This window comes from Rhipicephalus microplus, chromosome 7 (assembly GCF_043290135.1).
Source record: "Rhipicephalus microplus isolate Deutch F79 chromosome 7, USDA_Rmic, whole genome shotgun sequence".
In the NCBI taxonomy this organism is placed as follows: Eukaryota; Metazoa; Arthropoda; class Arachnida; order Ixodida; family Ixodidae; genus Rhipicephalus; species Rhipicephalus microplus.
The window spans coordinates 61,768,413-61,786,021 of NC_134706.1; positions in this window are offsets into that span (position 1 = coordinate 61,768,413).

Here is a 17,609-nt window from a genome sequence, read left to right on the forward strand (position 1 = left end):
TTCAATTTCTTCTTTACTTAGCCACAAGGTTTGAGTGCTTGCGCACGCACCGAAGTCGTCAGATACCATGCTCAAGGTCTCACTATTTCCCTCAGCTGCTTTTTTGAGTGAAACAGGACCTTTACCTGATCAAACAAGGCCCTTCAATCGCGCTCTGAGCGGAGCGATACCAACTTTCGCAGGCCCGCTGTTCTGTCCGCGTACATAACGATGATTTATTAAGCAGTATAGCATGTGACAAATGTTAAATGTAATTGTTTTTACGTGGCTATATGTTGCCTCATATGACGCGCTTTTCAGTCAAGTGAGCCATCATGTGGTGTTACCCCGCCGTGGTGGTCTAGTGGCTAAGGTACTCGGCTGCTGACCCGCAGGTCACGGGTTCAAATCCCGGCTGCGGCGGCTGCATTTCCGATGGAGGCGAAATGTTGTAGGCCCGTGTGCTCAGATTTGGGTGCACGTTAAAGAACCCCAGGTGGTCAAAATTTCCGGAGCCCTCCATTACGGCGGCTCTCATATTCATATGGTGGTTTTGGGACGTTAAACCCTACAAATCAATCAATCATGTGTGTTACATGAGACTAGCCACGTGACCAGTACGTCATGTAAGAAGATCTTTAGTTACTCTAGTGGTCACGTAAATTTTTAATCGTGGGAATGTTTCATAGGTGAGCTTATCACGTTACTGGATGTCACGTAATTTTACGTAACCTTTAGTCTCATGACAAGTTTTTTTGTAAGGTTATGTAGGTTTAGTACGGCACCCGGTATCATTACACGTCACGTCATCTTTAGCCACGTATACTGGCTCCTTCATCACACTTTGAGCGTTCCACCCCAGACGAATCGGCGCATCTGTTTCGGGATGGACGCAAAAGTTGAAGATCACAAAGGGTTCACGTACTGGTTCCTCGTTATGATAATCCCTGTTTTTAATACACAGAGCAGTGAAAAACCTAAGGGTATCCGCTCCTAAAGGAGTGCTGACACAGAAATTTTCAGTTGCCTTTTCCTTGAGACCAATGAAAGGCGAAGCCCACAAAAATGTACTAATTACTATTATACGCATCAATTTTCCCTGAAAACTCAATTGCAATGTGTCTGTAAACGTTAGTTTTGGTGCCCACATTACCTAGACAACACTACACATTATGAACGTTTTCTGACGTGCTCCGGCATTTTATGGTCGAATTTCCACAGCCACTCCACGCCGTGGCTCTGTTGGTACCGCATTAGCAGCAGTTATAGAAATTTTAGTATACCTGACGTCGTCACGACTTTCTGCTTGAAGTCATTATAATGAGTACTGCAGCCTGAAGTCAAGCTCGTGTCGACGTTGGTTGGTTCATGACTGTAAGATTACTTTTCATATCACAATGAAGTATCTTACCTTCAATTACTGTGTTCCACACTTTCCCAAAGCCGTGTCTGTATACAGGAAGCTGGAACGGCCATACAAACTCACTTTCGAAAAATCTTGCCAGATCTTCTTTCAAACTTTCACAGCACGCTCCATCAATCTGTTATCGCCTCACAGGAGATATTGATGAAGCGTCGACCGAGTAAGATTGACGCATCAGTTCACTAGCAAAAATATCCTTATAATATGTTGTGGCTGTATATTTTGAGTAAGCGCAAGCTTCAGGGGACATCGATCGTACCTCGCATTTGTTGTCCATAAAAACATTTGATGCGAGTGTACTTCGAGAAGAAAGCTCACTCGAGAGAAAACACAACTCAAGTCATCGTTCCCGGGCGTAAATTCATGCGAGAAGCTTGGAAGAGCCAGGAAGCAGTGGCAAATCTGATAAATGTGTGATTCTGGTGTACGGACACAGGCTTCAAGAAAAGGTTATAGGTGCACGCAATGTTAGCACTGCGTTAACAATGAAGACTTCATTTATTTTTTTTTCTATATTCACGCGCAGTGAAAGAGAAAAATCGCTGTTGAGGTGTAAGCTCGCAAATCACCTTGGGTGACTTTATTGGTTATTGGTTATTGCCAGATACGTCCATTTATGGACGAATGTACACAGATGAAGCTATCTTTTTCAGTTCTTTCTGCGTTGTGAACAAGGAACTTGCGTCTTCTCGGTGTACACCGGCTTGAAGGTAAAAGAAAGGATACTGATATGAACCGAGCTTTGATAATATTCCGCCATTTCGGGCTCCGTACTACATCAACAAAGTTTTGAGGCTGAAAGATTAAAAAAAAATATTTGCATTCACGCCTGTTTTACATGCTACTCTTATCTTCATTATTTAGTAGTTTCTGGTAAGCTGTGTCGAGGGAGTATACATGCGCGATTTTGAAAACTGAGCACCTTCGAAAAACATCCCCGTCGCTGTTGGTTATCAGCTTCAACATGATCAGCGCAAAAAAAAAATCACAAGAAAGTACACGACACAAGCGCCATCTAACAACTGTAAGTTTAATGGAAGAAACGTGTCATATATATGCAAACATGAAGCCAAGGAAAATCTTGACACCCCCCACCAAGCACGTAATAGATCTCGTCATCTGTGAGAGCGATTGCATATACATGACACGTTTCTTCCATTAAACTTGCAGTTATTATACAGCGCTTGTGTCATGGACTTTCTTGTGTTTTTTTATCCTCTTTTTTGCACTAATCGTGTTCGGTAGGTTCCAACTAGCCAAATTTGCTGCTTTGCATCTGGTTATCCGCTTAGCGCTGTCGCATAATCAACGCTGCATGCTAAGTCAGTTTTGTAATACTGATAGGATTTTACCACGTGGTTTTCGAGCATCAGATAACGGCATGTCCTTTCACAAGAAAGCACAGAAGGAACATTGATTTTATTTAAAAACTAAAAAAAAACGTGCCCAAGGTCTCACATAAGTCTAGCACTTTTACACAAAGTCTAACATAAAAGCTTAGCTCAAATATGTTGGTGAACGTATTGACATAATTCGGTGGAATTTTTTAATTGGCACGTCAGTTTGCGGTGAACGTTTTGTTCCGTGAGTTATACCGGAAAAGAACCTTCAGGTAAACAGGGTTGTGTAAAAAACTGAATAGTTTTAAAGGTTACAAATTCTTGACGCAATAACGCGCGTGGTTGAAGCAAAAGTGCTTGTAAGACACAAACATGCGTAAAGAATAAACATTTAGTTCGATATATAACGCAATTATAAAGGTTTTAGGTTTCGTGATCTCAACGACATTATAGCGAACTGCGTAGTGGAAAGCTCCGCATATTTGGACCATCTGGTGCTATTTTTCTGCAACTAAATCTATGTACAAGGTTCTCTAAGCATTTAACCTCCAGCGAAATGCAACCACCAAGGCCGAGATTCGATACCGTGCACCGCTGCGGTGGTCAAGTGGCTAAGGTACTCGGCTTCTGACCCGCAAGTCGCGGGTTCGCATCCCGGTTGCGGCGGCTGCATTTCCGATGGAGGCGGAAATGTTGTAGGCCCGTGTGCTCAGATTTGGGTGCACGTTAAAGAACCCCAGGTGGTCTAAATTTCCGGAGCTCTCCACTACGGCGTCTCTCATAATCATAGAATGATTTTGGGACGTTAAACCCCACATATCAATCAATCAATCAATCGAGATTTGATACCGGGACACTGGGGTGCAGCAGTAATTAGAGAATCTTTTTTTAGAGCCACGCTGCGTCTCTGCCAATAGCAATCTTCGATAACTCACCTAGCTACCAGTTTTATTTAAATCCGTTGATTATGTATACAGCCATAAAAAACGATCAAGGTATAAAGTATGAACCTAAAAGCAGTGTTCTTGTCAAGTGGACCTTTCTTGCCGAATTGGGCATTGGTGTCATTGCTAATTACCAACCCACTGCAACAACGAACGAAAGAGAATTTAGGTTGGCCAAAAAAGTATATATCGCAGGCTGTTTTATGTATATCACCTAAGATGAGACAAAGGCAAAGGCAACCTTTTTCTTCTCGAAGTGTCAATGCTGCCTCGCCACCAACCCAAAACTTTCTGCACCTAACGTGGCTTATGAACACCTCATTATTCGGGAATATCTCACCTGACCTACCATTGACCATTTGCTATCATGTGATGACGTCAGAATGTTAAGTCACAGGGGCGCTTTAGTTATATCATGATAACGTCACAAACTTTGAAATTTGTGAAATGGCATGACGTTCTATTGTGACTTCGTGATGACATAATGCTCCTTTTTCGGCATCCTTCCTGTTGACGCCGTTGACGTTGGAGGCCGTTCAATATTTGCGGGGGTGAAACATCTCAGGCTTTGGCCTTAAGACAAGCCAAATATTGTGGCGTAAACAGGCGTATCGAAAAGTGAACTGGCATAGCAAATGACCTCACATCAGAGAGGATAATTATGAAATTGCTACATGCTTTTCGTAGATTTGTGTCTTTTGTCCGACCTTGTTAGCAACGTAGTCCGGATGGCATGACAGCGATGAATGTAAGGCGCTCCCACAGTGTTTTTCTGCGTCACATGGAGATGATGGTGTCATCTCTTCAAAGAACAGTAAGGATGTATACACGCTCTGAATTAACTTGAACAAAATATAAAATTTGTCCCAAGTGAACTGATCACGACGCATGCTATTAGTGATAGCCCATATTTCCCGAGGTTGCCTTTCAGTTTACTCTAACAAAATATCTCTATTTAGTGAATTTGCTTGAGCTCTTAGTTTGCTGCGTAAAGCCCAGAGTGTGATCGCCATGTTGTAGAGCACCCTTGGTCACTTGTTTACAGTTTCGCCTTGAATTGATACCTAAAGAGTGGATTTTACTAAAAGAATGTCGCTAGTTTCTTTATATGAGAAATAAAAAAAACGCTAGGCCTGCTTGGTAGGCGCAGCATAGTCACGGCGAAAGCTAGAAGTGCGGCCTTTCAGAGTCTTTTTAAAACGCTCATTGTGTAACTACTGCAAGCACACTTGCTTGGTACCCACCAGGGCATTAATAATAAGCTTTTGGGTATTAGGCCGGTATACGCTATGCTATTTTTCGTCAATCTTTCCAGAAGCGTGGTATCCGCTGAACACTTGCAGGGAATTTTGTGCCAATTGTCCATGCAGTGGCTGACGACGATGAGGAATTTAGGCTGAAGTGGGTATGCGCCGCAGTTAATAGGGAAACATCAAATGATATTGTAGTGTGTTTGAGCATTGGACAGCCCACTCGTTACGCTATTCGGATTGTGCGACGACTGGTTGTTCTTTCGCTGTTGTAAGACACTTTATAAGTCGTATTAACGTGATTGCTTTCCCGAACTCAAGCCTACCTAAGGCAAGTTTGGCATCAACTCACAAGCCGTGGTGTAGCTCAGTGGTAGAATACAGGGCTGGCACACAGCGCACCTGGATTCAAGCCCCACTGCGCCATTGGTGCTGATGCCTGCCTAAGGCAAGTTTGACAACAAGATACAAGCACACGCACAACTCAGTGGTAGAATAATGGGCTGTCACCCAGTGGACCCGGGTTCAAGCCTCACTGTGTCATTGGTTCAAGTTTCTTTTTCTAACTTAGCGCGATGTGGTTATGGACATCGGTGGTGGCGGCGGCGGCGGACAACATACAACTGCGCGTGACCCGAAAAGAGATCTCACAACAGCTTTCACTGTAAAAAACAGCTCAATTGCTACTGGATAAAACTAAGTTCGGGCAAAATGCACGGCGGAAGGATGAAGAAAGGGAAAATTGCCAGCCACGTGTTTGCTCTACGAAACCGCCAGAGAATGCATATACAAGCTTCTAAGGGAGAAAGATTTTCAGCATCATACACGGGACCAACACAACTCTTCCGTGGTTACTCTACTACAGGGTGATCATTCATTGATTGATAAGTGGGGTTTAAGGTTCCAAAACCACCATATGATTATGAGAGACACCATAGGGGAGGGCTCCAAAAATTTTGACCACCTGGGGTTCCTTAACGTGCACCCACAGCTGAGCACATGAGCCTACAGCATTTTCGCCTCCATCGAAAATGCAGGCACCGCAGCCGGAATTCTATCCCACGACCTGCGGGTCAGCAGCCGAGTACCTTAGCCACTAGACCACCGCGGCGGGGCTATAGGGTGACCAGTACAGGTAGAGACACAGCCCTGAAATTTATTTGTGCCAGATTGGACACTTTCACGAGATACTAAATTATTCGGTAATTAAGCGGCTACATTTCTTTGCAATTCGTATAAAACGTTTTGTGGTTTTCTAAACAATAGATCTCGTCGTTGAAGGTGTGTGAATCGTTGTCATGGTGGTCACAGCATCCGGCTTCTGTGCTCGAGAGCAGTTAAGTTGGATGCTGCGCTGTGGTTCGGGTATCTCAGTCAATGAAAGAAAAAAAAATGTTCTACCCATACAGCTTTTCATCAGTGTCTGTTTCAAGACAGAAGTGACGCGAATTGGTCGCTGCGAGGGAGCAGCATCAAATAACTTCTTTTTGCAACCGCTTTTCTTGCTGTCGTGAAACACAAGAAGCCTTCAGGAAGCATGCGAAGGCTTTTTCGTACGCACAAGGTCATGAAAATATTGAGTCTACTTTACGCCAGCTGGCAAAAAGAGCGTTTTCAACACTCGCCGTCACGTCTATGAGAGGGCGCTTACATTCCCAGCTTTAGATGTGCACATGTACATCATTTAGTGAACGAGAGGATGACCGCCACTCTAAATCAATTAATAATAAATCAGGCGCGTTTATTCGATGTTTGTAGTTGCAGTCCTTGCCACAGGCAAGTTGCCATTCAGTACACTGTGACTTTTTCACAATTATATAATACATCCTGCAGAATACAGTTAAAAAGACTGCCAATCACGTCTCGTCTCCTATAAATTTTCCCATTATTGTCTGTTGATTTCTACTCCGGTTGTATGATACATTTCGTATACACAACGAAATTTTTTAAGCATATCTACCACGCCAATTAGGTATGTGCCATCATCAGCGACAACCCGTAAATTTCACGTCCAACCATTCAACAGTAAGATACCTGGATGCATACCGTCCACTCTGGAGGCCAGCAAAATAGGCTCGCGAGAGCGTGTGGAGCAGCCCCGTTTCATGAGGTCCTGCTCCGAGGACTGAAGTCTCGGAGCAGTCTGATATCTGCTTGGTTCTTTTTATATAATAAATGTTTGCACTCACTTGTCAAGCAGCCTGCCGAATTCAGTACCGCATGGTTTACTCCTTCGTGATGAAACAGCAATTCTGAGTGGTTGAAAAAAAAGTAGCAACCATTCGAGCATTACCCAGGCAAAAAGAATTGATTGGCCGTCAAGAAAAAAATATTGGAGCATTTTTTTCCTATTTGGTTGATTGATTTGTGGGGTTTACCATCCCAAAACCACCATAACATTATGAGAGACGCCGTAGTGGAGGGCACCGGAAATTTCGACCACCTGGTGTTCTTTATCGTGCACCCGAATTTGAGCACGTGGGCCTACAACATTTCCGCCTCCATCGGAAATGCAGCCGCCACTGCCGGGATTTGATCCCGTGACCTGCGGGTCAGCAGCCGAGTGAGTACCTTAGCCACTAGACCACCGTGGCGGGGAAGAACATTCTCTTTGAAATGTTGCAAGACGTTCCGCCATGCTCTCCAGTTTTTATGGCTTGTGTTTCGAGAATTGCGTAGATTTAATGGGACCAACATACTATTAGTTTGCGTCAAAGCCACTTCTTTTTTATGCGTTCTCTAATTTGTTGCACAGAATACTCATCTTTTCAGTATAAAAAGCTGAAGGTGATCCAAGTCCTTGGCGTAGGTTTCTTGTGGTGGCTTCCGTCGTCGGCACCCATGTGCCTTGCTAACCTCCCTGTCATTCGTTAACGTATCACCCTTGCTCAAAGCTCACACACCTTGATTAGCCAAAGAAAAGAGACGTTGATTCCAGGTTACTGCTATGGTATGCAGCAGCTTTAAAAGTGCTACATCGACCGTAATGCTCATATAAAATCAAACTTCGTATTCTTTTTCTTTTAAGAAATAGTGAATACTTATTCTCATTCGGTTCCAAAAACTTTCTACAAAAAAGACGTAACAACGTTTCGGACTACCTCCGGGGTCGGAGCTCCTTAAGTTTTCTTTAACTCACGTGTATTCGCAGTAGCCCCAGGAACGGTCCACAGATCAGCAAGCAACAATGTTATTTACGACATCATCACGAAACGTTATGGTATGTGACGTATTAGTGACACCTTAAACTGTGGAGACCTGAGAAATCACGCTCACGGCACATGATGCCAACATCAACTGATGTTTTTTTGCATCATTTGGCGTTAACGGTGACCAGTGCCTACATTTAGTTTTTAAAGGCTCATCTTGATGATCCCTAATAAATTTGCATGTTGTAGTTCCTATAACTTAACAAGTGATTAATAAGGGCTTTTTTGTTCGTGCCATATATGGTAGGCACATAGAAACAATAGTGGGAAGGGAAAAATAGAAAAGAAAGAGTGCTGTTTCTCTGTGTACTTTTCCTTTCTATTTTATGTTACGCTGTAGCTACGAAAGTGATTATACGTAGAAAAAGGGGACATGAAGTGTAGAGTTTCCTGTCATTTTTGTTTCCTTTGTTCACGGCCAATGTCTGCTACTTCATCATATGGCGTAATGATCAGTCACCAACTAGCCTAGCTCTCAATTCTATTGAGCTACGATATTCGTGCGGTTCGAGGTGTCAGGCGGCAACATAAAAAAAAAGAAGAGCAACTTCGGAGTGGCTGGAAGTACTCCATCATCGTGGATCGTCCGACATATGTTATGCAAAGTGGTCTCCGAAGAGCAGCAAACTTCTCAGCAAACTTCCCGGCGAGAATTTCTGAACACGCAGTTTAAGCTTATTGATCCCATAGATACAGAAGAGGTTCTCCACTCGCGAGAGCTCAAAAATGATTTCAGACGAAGGTGTTCAAAGTAACTAGGCATCAACTGAAGGAAACAAGTTATTGAAAATTCCTCGTAGCTGTCAGTGCCTTTTGAACGAATTGGTTGCCGCTACCTTTTTAGATGATATACCTTTTTCTTTTTTCCACCAAAATATTGAACTCAAATAAGGAAGAAACCAATGAACAGTCATGACTGTTTATTTTGTGCAAGGAGAATCAAAATAAATATAATAAAACAGATGCTGTTTCAGAAGCTTCTTGTCTTGTCTTGTATTCTTGACTTCTAGTTGTAGAAGGGCATCCTGTGAGGCTTCTTCTTTTCATGAACCCGATAAGTCGCAGCCTCTCGGTAAAACCCCCGTGAGGACACGTGCCTTGAAATTTGGCCTCTGTGTAATTTGTTACTGAAATATACCAATCGAAATTACTTTGCTACAATAAAAGAGCTGTGAGGTGTCCCTAAAATGGTCTTAGTGAATTTTACTTGCTTCTCTATTCAAGTTACACAAAATATAAATGAATAACTATATGTTAATACTGATGTTATTATTATTATTATTATTATTATTATTATTATTATTATTATTATTATTATTATTATTATTATTATTATTATTATTATTATTATTATTATTATTATTATTATTATTATAACAACACATATATAGTAACAATAGTGATGTTTGACAGTAGATTGATGTTTTACTGAGTAAAACCACGACTTGATTGCGAAGCATGCTGCAATGAAGTACCGCCAAAGATTCGATGATCTGGTGTGTTTTAGGGTGGAGTGAGATGGCGCAGTACATGGTCTTCCAGGATTTCGCCTCCATCGTAATGGGCCGCAGCAGCCGTCATAGAACCTATGACCTACGCGTTACTACGCTTTCTTTGGTTTTTGCATGTGGTGCCTTCGTGGGGTTGTGGCCAGCGTAAAATAGGGCCCTTAGGTCACACTTTTTTACCCCCCACCCGCTACTAAATATTGAGCCACGATTACTCTGAAAAGCTTAGGTTTCTTTTTTTGCTTTCTTTTCTTCTGTTTCGAATTCCTTTAGTTCCTCCTCATCCTTTTCTTCCTCTTCTTTTCGTCATTTCCTCTTTTCGTCATTTTCTTCCTGTTCTTCCTCGTCATTTTCTTCCTATTCTTCCTCGTCATTTTTCTCTGCGACTTCACCTTCTTCGCACATAAGGTGGAGATTCATCATTCCGTTCATAAGTGCCTCGCACAAACATTTCCATTGCGCTATTGGTTGTTTTTCCTTTAGTACACCCTCCGCAGAAAACTGTGAACAGACGAAGTATAAGCTCAAAGGCAGAATTCACTATAGCGATGACTAGTACGACTACATTTGGCAAGCTTAGATAAGGTTGTGACCCTAGCTTGCACGTTAGTGCGTTCAATTTTCACTCTTCAGCACCCACAAGCCGAAAACGCTCTGTAATTTAGAAAATTATTGATTGATTGATATGCAGGGTTTAACATCCCAAAATCACATCAAGATTATGAGAGACGCTGCAGTAGAGGGCTCCGGAAATTTCGACCACCTGGGGGGTTTTAACGTGCACCCAAATTTGAGCACATGGGCCTACAGCATTTGCGCCTCCATCGAAAATGCAGCTGCCGCAGCCGCCGAAATTCGAATGCGTGACGTGCGGGTTAGCAGCCCAATACCTATAGAAAATAGAAAGAAAAGTGCATAGACAATGAACGACCGCACCAGTTTCTAAAATATCATTTATCGAGTTCCTCAAGTTCAGCTTTGGTGATTCTTCGAAAACCGAGACAAAGTCATACAGCTCTATCACCTTGTCGCATTCACTGAATCAATGCATACGTCTTACCGTAATTAACGGGTCACCTAAATTAACACAGATGTTCCGCTCTGAAAACATAACCGATATACCTCTTCTTCGATATTTCGGAAGGTTCTACTGATGTATACACGATTACTTCTGGTTGATCTAAAGCTGGGTTGGATGTGTAGGCTGGCCAGGTCGTCTCCGCAGGGGGCGATGTTGCACCGCCGATGCTGCCGGAAGGCGGGGTCGGCTTCGGGGAAGAGAGTTTCTTCGAGAAGAACGCCAAGGGGCGCCAGTTGTTTCCCACACGCTGCATGAGAGAGGCTCTGACGGCGGTGCTAGAGGCGTCTGTGAAATGACCCAGGGGCGCCTCTGGCTTGGGATTGAAGAGCAGCGTAGCATTGCAGAGGGCAGTTTTGCAGTCTTCGAACGCTTGCGTTAAGGCTGGGGCCCAAGTGACAGGATGGTTGCCGCGTTGGCCGGCCAACGCATCATAGAGAGGGGCCTGATATGTGGCTGCTTAAAGCACGAAGCGCCTGTGATGCCTAGTTCACACTGAAACATCCGCTTTCTACAGCGACCGAAATTTCCCTGCCGCCGAAACACAGCGTCGTTCGCACTGGACGCGCCCCACGCCGCCGAATATACCATCTACTACGGGACGAACGCGGGATGGATGCGCTGTCACCCGGTTGTTGTCGCGGCTTGCAAACACTACTACGCCATCCAGTTGTGTATACTTCGATGATTCTCGTATGCAAGAAGCAAGAAAAGACAGTGCTGCTTACTTTGCTGGCAAGTGGCTGTCTTGTGATGCACGAAGAGCAGAAAAACCACCGACGCCAGCGGCGTTGGGGGGTTCGTTTTGCTCTGCAAGACCGCAACAAGCTCGGTCACGCCAACAGCTAGCTCGGTCACCTCTTTCACGAAATACGGAGGCGAAGTAGGCACAGAGTAGGTTAAACTCCCATTGGTTTCAACATTCAGTTACGTGCACTGCGCCATAACAAGTGAGTAGGGCTTCGCCGCCATTTTTCAAAATTCTTTGACTAGCGCTCCTATTGATCCGCGGTGACTGATTCGGCGGCAGACGCCGTAAAAATCGGTTCGAGAGCGATCGGCGCGGAGAGGGCCCTTTCGGCGGATTTCGTCGCCGCCGAACCGGATCCGGAGCACTTTCGGTAGCCGGAATGCTCATTGTGAACGCGGCCTAAAAGTTGAACATGCCCAGGAAACAGCGAAGGTCTTTCGTTGTGGCAGGCAACGCGTAATTTTGCAGGGCCACGATGTGGTCAGGCAAGCGTCTAGTTCCTTCTGAAGAGATTTCAAGGCCAAGAAACGTGACGGCGGGGGCGTTCAGCGTGCTTTTCTGAACGTTTATGAGTGAGCCGTGTTCGTCGAGACGCTGGAACAGTTGACGAAGGTGTTGGCGGTGTTCCGTTTCGTTGCGGGAGAAGATCAAGATGTCGTCTAGGTAGACGAAACAGAAGTCCAGGCCGCAGATGACGTCGTCGATGAAGCGTTGAAAGGTTTGCCCCGCTTTGCGGAGACCAAAACTCATGAAAGGGAATTCTAATAGACCGAAAGGCGTGATAATTGCGGTCTTTGGGACGTCCTCCGGGTTTACAGTAATTTGTGTGTAGGCCTTTACGAGGTCCACCACTGAGAAGATAGTGCTGCCGTCTAAGTGGTGTGCAAAGTCCTGTATATGACCGACGGGGTACCTGTCGGGGACGGTGCGGGCGTTGAGGGCGCGATAATCTCCGCAGGGGCGCCAGCCATTGGTCTTCTTTGGTACTAGATGAAGCAGTGAGGCGTAGGGCCCCTCCGAGTGGCGGGCAGTGCCTTCGCGGAGCATGGCTTCGAATTCAGCCTGTGTGATTCGTAGGCGGTCCGGGGCTAGCCGACGGGCGTGGCATGAGACAGAGGGGCTGGGAGTAGTACGAGTGCAGTGCACGGTTGAGTGGCGCACCTCTCGCAGACGCCCGCTAGGTCGAGTCAGGTCGGGAAATTCTGCGAGGATGTCATGGTATGGTGACTGGTTCCCAATGGTGAGTGCCTTGACGTTAAGCTGTTGGGTGGTCGCACGTTGGTCCGGCGTGAAGAGGTCTGTTTCAGCGTCTATAAGTCGTTCATATCGGCAGTCAGGTAGAAGATTGTAGTACGCCAAAAAGTCGGACCCGATGATCGGCTCTGTGACGTTGGCGATGACGAAATTCCATGGAAAATCTCGACACAGATTTTTGAAGTTGATGTTAAGGTAGAGCGAGCCATAGGTCTTGATGGTCGAATGGTTTGTCACGCTGAGCTCAAAGGACGTGCAAGGACGCTTGTCACGCAGGAAGGTTCGGGGAAAGCAACAGATGTCGGAGCCACAGTTGAGGAGCAACCGCTACTTTGTGACTTGGTCGGTGACTAATATGCAACGACCTCTAAATTGGCAGCTCGCAGCCGTCTCTACGGGCTGCCGTTGACGTTTTCCTGATGTCCAGCTGAGCAAGGTGGTTGACATTTCCGGGCTTTGTCCCCGAAGCGGCGATGGTAGTAGCCGGGGCCGTTATCATTTCCGTGCGATGAAGCGGCGTTGTTGTCTTGGCTTTGGGAGCATTTTTGTGGATGCAGCTTCGGGCTTTGATCCAGGCGCCTTTGAATTGAGTCCAGCTGACGGGTGATTTCGTCGGAATGGCACGCGAGCTCGCTGCTGGACTGTCGCGTGTCAACGACGTTGACGGTGAGAGGCGATGCTAGCAACAAAATCTCGACGACTTGATCAGCGATGTGAGAGAGTTGGTCCAGCGGCAGATTCGGCTGCACCTGGAGGATGACCTGCGTATGTGAGGGTAGACGCTGAAGCCAGATGATATGGAGGAGGAAGTCGTCGACCGGGGTGCTGCCAAAGAGGTCACGCATGTAATGCAGGAGCTGCGATGGCTTGCGGTCACGGAGTTCTTCGTGCTGGAGTAGGTGACGCACCTTCTCGTCTCGTGAAGGTGAAAGCCGGCGGATCAGTTCCCTCTTCAGGTGTAGGTAACGGCAAGCAGCCGGGGGATTCGCAAGTATATCGCGAACCTCGGCCGCATAGCGAGAGTCTAGATGGGCGACGACCTAGTCATAGCGCGTCCAGTGTTGGGTGATGCGTGCCGTGGAAAACTGCGCCTTGACTTGAGCGAACCACACGTCAGGCACCTCTGCCTAAAACGGTGGAAGTTTGATGGCGGCGCGACAAACGTCCGTGTTGGTGGCGGCCGCAGCAATGGAGGCGCCCGAGGTGGCAGGGACCGCTGGAGCGAAGTTTTGGGGTGGGCGTGACCCCAGTGCGCGGTCGTCGGACGAGAGTGCTTTATTTTCATTGCGCTGCTGCTGTTCCCGGAGTTGCTGCTCTTTGTTCTGGATCACTCGCTGCTGGGCCTGCAGTTGTTGCAGTTGTTGTACTTGTTGTTGAAGGGCAGCAAGTGTTTCCTCGTCAGCCATGGCGGAGCGGTACGTTCGTTTTCCGGGTCACCAGATGTGGGATAACATAGCTTTAATGTTTCCGCACTGAAGGTTATACAACGACTGCCCCTGAATTGTGGCATAGACACAGTTTTCTTGCTTCTTTCGGGCGAGAGAGTTCTTACCACCGGCGCCCGTGTTTGGAGGCATCGCGGCGACGCGCAGGCGCAAAAGCGGCGCCGACCCGTTTCGCCACAGATGTTTTGTTTAAGCTTATTTTGGAAAAGGTATAAGTGATAATGTGGTAAGCGGTATGTGCAGCTGTATACTACATTCTATATAGGATATTCCACATTAAGGTTCAAAACCGATATGTTTACAAGGGCAATAATTAGAAGATGGTTTTCGCAAGGCATTATTCGACACGTTCCAGTGGGGAAAATTTCTGAGTGATAGCCACAAGTGTACCTGGCAAGCAAAGTGCTGTGAGCACTGCTACTGTTTTAAAGCAAAGCTGAACACGGCTACGAAAGGCAACTTGTGGATGTTTGTCTGTTCAGAAGTGTGCAGGAGTTATATTAAAGAAGCACTGTTCCAGAGAAGTTTCCACGCTTGCACTATTTTCTTTTCAGGTTTTATCTGCTTACACATCTAGGAATGTGATCTGCCGCAGTATGACTGGTTACGCGTAAAATACTCGATGTGCTCTCAACATTCTTGGGTCGCCACCTACAGCGCTTCTTCGTAGGCCACATTACCAAGCGCAAAGCTTGAAGCAGGGTCTCTTGAATTAGGTGATTAAAAAATAAAAACTTACCATAGCGAACGGTTCAAGAGTTCCCAGCTCGGGATACAAGACGGGGACGCACGCTTCGGCTTCGCTTGTGCACTATGTGCACGAACGGTTGGGTCATTGATTTATTTTATCCTAAATTGATCGTATTTAGTGTTGTACGTTAGTAATGAACAAGTATGTGCGTTCTCCCCTGGTGATACCTTCCTCCTCACCATTCCTTTCTATGCATCGCTAAATGTTTTGCCCAGAGCAGTGCAACAGTCTGCACATGCGTATGTGCTTCCTCTGACCACCTTATCTTCGTTTTCTATTTATTCTCTTGTATTTCGAGAAAATTCACTTGTGCAGTGTTCTCTTTCCCGCGCCGTCCTGTCTCTGCACTATACCGCAGAAAAGAACATGGTTTCAAATACTGTTAGTATATTCACAGTGGAAGATACAATGACGATGTATTGCTGTGTAAGTTCATCTGGGAAAAATAGGAAAGCCATCTACTTTGTAGTGAACACTTTATTCGAACGCCTACCTCATATCGGACGCACACACCACAAGAGCACAGCTGTTCGGATTTGTGAAGTCATGCACTTCGCACTGCTGCCGTCCGGATTGGTTTTGAAACACATAGTGCTCCGATATTGCGTTGTCATCAATTTACCGCAGCACAGTGGAGTTCACCCACCCATTGGTGCTGCATGACAAAAGAAAATGCCGCTCCGAAACTCCACCAAAAAGATGCTCAGGGTCCTATCTTCATAGAGACGCTCGCAGACGATGCCGCGACTGTGCCCAACGAAACATGGTGGATGTGCTCAGTCCTGCGAGACTGCTAACGACTGTGAATAATCTGTATTATCTGTGCTGCAACACTGACATTTTTTAGATCGACTACCTATAAGCATTGTGGTATAGGGGCACGTTAACAAGCCCCTTAAAACTTGGTGTGCTCTCCTCTGTCTTTACACATCTTTCTTGTTTGTTTGTGCAATACCTAAAACCATATAGCTTTATTTGAAACGAAACAATTATTTATGCTAGCTGCCTATTGCACTGAGACTTACAGAAGTAGGCGCAATGTATTGAGGGAAACAATCAAATAGGATGCGCGCCTATTTGTAAATGTTTTGATCTTCGCGGCCATGAAGCTTCACCTTTGCGATATTAGTCGGCTACATTACGACAGCCGTCATTTCCGCTTAACTTTCCAGTCAACACAATGATTGAGTTCAAAACTTCCATAGTGGAGGCGTGGTGGGCTTCGAACTTTCTCAGGCGCTGAAACGTTCGGGGTAAAAATGGCTTGCCTCAGAAGGGCAGCCATGCCGAAATTTGGCTGTGATGACCAGCTTGTTGCGCCAATTACTTACTCGCACTGTTCACTCAATGAAAACTTTCGTTTCTCCTCTAAAGTAAAGTGTTGAGGATTTTCTGTTTGAGGCTGTGTCTGACAGCAAGCAAATCTGGAATGAGTGAAACTCCATCATATCTCTGCAGGCAGACTCAGATATTTCTTGGAACTTGTGATTGACAATGAGGATAATAAAGGCAAAAAGTTAGCTGAACAATTTAATGAATACTTCACATCAATGAATGAAAGCTCGCAAAAAACAATTGCTTTTGAGTACTTGCCAGCGGCACTCAAGGAATTAGTATTTTTTTGTCCAACGGTGAAGATGAGGTAATACGAGCGTTTAAAAGTTTTCAGATGTCTAAAAGTTAGGACTTAAATGGCCTAAAAATGGAAGCGATAAAACATGTTATTGGTCTACTCAGTCCTTTTTTGACGCCCATTTTCTACGTTTCCTTAGAAAGTGGCCTTTTTTCACAAATATGAAGGATGCTAACGTGACGGGGATCCACCAAAACTGAGATAAAAACACTTTACGAAAGTATAGATCCACCTCAATTCTCTCGATTTATGGCAAAGGACTTGAAAAAACTGTTCATGCTAGACTATTGAAACTTTTCGACAAACAATTCATTATAACTCAATCACAATATGGCTTTAGATCAGGCTTCTCAGCCTAAAAGGTTCTTTTGTTTCAAAAAATTTGATTTTTAGAAATATCGAGGCCAAAAGGTTTGCACTCGGGATATTTTTAAACATGTTGAAAGCATTCGACAAAATAAACCACAAGACACTATCAAGAAACCTGCGGTGTTACAGAATTTGAGGTGTAGCCCTAAATCTGATCAAAAGCTACCTAAACAACAGACACCACTGTGTATCTATAAAAACAGCGAAATTTCGCCTGCGCAAACGCTTAAAGAGAGTGATCCCTAAGGCAGCATATTGGGTCCTCTTTCATTGATCATATTTGTAAAACATATGGTACATGTTCACTCTTCAACCAAATACATAATCTACGCAGATGATACAAGCTTATCTTTTCAGGTACAAATGTTATTCATCTCGTAAATACAGCTAACTCAGAATTATAAAAAATATACAGCTGGACCCTTAAAATTATTGCCTTATAAATTTTTCAAAAAGAAAAGCTGTTCTTTTTCGCTCCAAATCCCCCCTAATGAAACAATTGAATCCTGCATTTTCATGTTATATAACAGCACAATCAAATCCTCTTCCACCACAAAGTTTTTAGGCGCTGTTCTTCATGAGCACATGAAATGTCCTTATCCTACAGAATTTTCATACAAGCTTTGCAAAGTATTAGGTATCTTGAGAAAATGCCAGGGTGTAATGCCATTTCCT